We start from the raw sequence: 3,290 nt of genomic DNA on the forward strand, positions 1-3,290 counted from the left end.
ATGACCCTGTTCAGAGTTTCTAAGGTAGCTGGTCATTTCTCAGTATGAGGTTTTAAAATTTAACCTGGTAAGTAAAGGCATTAAAACATCTCACAGTGCTTTTCTTGTCCCTTAAAACCTTAATATAGATCTTCTACCACCTTTACCTTGAAGCAGGATGTGTTTTGTACTCAGAAATTCCATTTGACAGCTAGCATCATCAACCCGGTCATAATGGATTCAAGGAATAAAGGGTTTATTTTCCTCACAGAAAAGAAGCTTGAGGTAGTTAGTTCTGAGGAAAGCTGGGAGACTGATGTGATGATTCCACGATGTTACCCGGGACCCTAGCTTTTTGTAATTTACAGCTGTGGTATTCTTAGCACTGGCTTCCATCCTCAGAGTCATAAAATCATTGCCAAAGACTGAGTCAACATGTCCATATTCCAGATGAGAGGAAGGGGGAAAGGCAGAGGGCAGCAGCTTTGTTAGAGATGCTGTCATCTTTTTAAGGATTCTCCCTGGAAAGCACATCCAACCACATTTACTGCCATCTTATTGGCTAGACTCACACCTGTTGCTAAGACTCTCTGGGCCACATTTGGCTGCAAAGGAGGGAGGGAATTTTCTTCCTTCCTTCCTTCCTTCCTTCCTTCCTTCCTTCCTTCCTTCCTTCCTTCTTTCTTTAAATCATAGGATCTTGCTGCCAACAACAAAATTGGAATTTTGTATTTAAGAAAAAGGAAGACTAGCTATTAGATGGGTACTTGACAGTCATACTCACAGATGTCCTGGTCACCGTAGTAATGTCTCTTTCTCTTCATCTTCCTTCTTTCATAGCATAAACTATAGAAACAGAAAGGTGTCAGAGGGAGATTTTCCAGTTACTAGAAATTAAGCTATATAATTTCATTCTGACAGTGAATCAAACTTTCTTTCTTATTAAAATAACTTATTCACCAGATAACTTATTATATTTTAATATGAATATTCCCTCCCCAACTATCACCAACTTTAATAATATCCAAATTTTGTCTTTATTCCTCAATTTAGTCAAAGTATGTAAATGATTACCTCTCCATTGAACAGATGTAATTTCATGGACTCTGATTCTTTCAATATTAAAGAATTTTTTTATACCTATGAAAAGTTAAGGAAAACATATATCTAGGCATTAAATACAGTGGCTTTCAATAATTTCCAAGGTTCACCTGTGGTCTGAAATTATTACTAAAAGCGAAAATATGGATTTTATATGGAAAGTACTAGTTGATAGGAATATTAGAACACTTTACCAAGAAGATTATTGCCTCTATTTTATACATATAGAACTAAGGCACCTATGGTGAATGCTATGAAATGTGTAAGCCTGATGATTCACAGACCTGTACCCCTGGGGCAAATGATACATTATATTTTAGTAAAAAAAAAAAAAAAGAATTAAGGCACCAATTGGTTAAGTGATAGCTTCAGAGGCAAAGATGTATTAGTGAGAGAGCCAAAAATAAAACTCAGGATTCCTGATTCCTACTTCCATAGCGTAATAATTGAAGAACTCAGTAAATTAACATATTGCCTTTAGAGCCTGTAGATTATAAATTAATAAAGTCAATATAAATTAAAATTCAATTGAGATACATGAATGTTGTCTCAGGCATTAGAGCTCTTAGATTATATCAGTAAAAATGATTAAGGTTTTGAAAAGGAGCCACTATTCAGAATTAATAATCTTTCGCTCAAAAACTAAGTCATTCATTCATTCATTTGCTCATTCTGCTGTTGGACATTTTGAGCACACCTAAATGAGGACCAGCCATTATGCCATTATTGGACATTTGGACATACATAAATAAATAAGACCTTTTTTTTTCTCTCTCTAGAAGGCACTTTTTGGTTGGCAACACTGATTTGCAAATGGATAATGACAACATAATTCTGTCAATGATGTAAGATAGGTATGATCAGAGTGATGACAGAGGGAATGTGAGGAAGAATCTTGCTTGATATAGTACTTCAGAAGAAATGTCTCAGGAAGGTTGGTCAACAAAGATGAACATGCCAGGGAGAAGGAGCAGAAAAGCTTTATAGTCGTGGAATAAGAATTCCTGGGAATTTAAGGGGTTGAAATGCTTCTTCTTCTTCTCCTTTTTTTTTCTTTGCAGAGTTCTGAATTCTCTGAGAAAGACAAAGAGTTCAGGTAGATTGGTATACAACTATGGAAACCTGGCTTAGAGGACAAGGCATAGATGTGCAGCAATGGCCTTTCTAAAACTTGGCTGCAGATCTGGACTTACTCTTTAAGCAACAGGTATAACTGAACATCCTACTTTTATGGGAGCCGCCTCTATATAGCTTACTGTGTAAAGGATAGATGATATTTGTGTTTTCCTCAAAACTCACCTATCAGATAAATCCTTCCACTTTCCCAGGGGAAATTGAAACCAGGAGTCATAGAAGCAAAGGGTGTTGTACTAGTGAAGCTCCTTCCATCACACAAAGGTACAGTTAGAGGAAGGGATAAGGTTTTATCTCTGAACCCTTCTTAATATAATTGGAGGACAGCTGATAGAAAAAATAAGGGATTTCTAATATGGAAAATGCCAAATATATGCAAAAGTAGAGCCAATGGTGTAATTGATCCCAACGTATCTATTATTTAGCTTCAACAATTTTTTAAATTTTGCCAAAGATGTACATTTTTGTATTTTAGTTATTGGAGTAGTCGAAAAGTAGTGGCAGATTGAATATACTGCTTACTGGTGCAAAACATGGAGTACAACAGCCAGTGGGTTTATAGAATACAGACCTATGCCAGCCCATGGAAGGTGTTACGGCTCATTTTTTGTGACTTGCATGTCTCCCAACAGAGAACATTTATGTACTTCTCTTCCTGTCTCCCATCTCTTCTTTATCCATCTCTACCTCAAGAGCTACTCTAAGCTGGGAAAATTTGAAACCGATTATCCTCTAGTAGCAAGAACACTGGTCTGTGGTAGAAGACATGAGAGAGAAACAATGCCAAGGATTTTTTTTTTTTTTTTGTCATGAACCAGAGGGAGGCAAAAATATTTAGTCTATTTCATTGATGCTTAAGGAGTCATGGATTTAGAGTTGGAAGCATTCTTAACATACATCTTTAAAATATTTTAAATTACGGATGTGTTAATTAAGTCCAGCTTATGGGGCTTCATTCCTGTAGAAGCCCAGTGTATGGGACTTCATTCTTCATTCCATTTTTAAAAAATATTTTATTTATTTATTTGACAGAGAGGTCACAAGTAGGCAGAGAGGCAGGCAGAGACAGAGAGGGA

The sequence above is a fragment of the Mustela nivalis genome, assembly GCF_964662115.1.
Source record: "Mustela nivalis genome assembly, chromosome: 14".
In the NCBI taxonomy this organism is placed as follows: Eukaryota; Metazoa; Chordata; class Mammalia; order Carnivora; family Mustelidae; genus Mustela; species Mustela nivalis.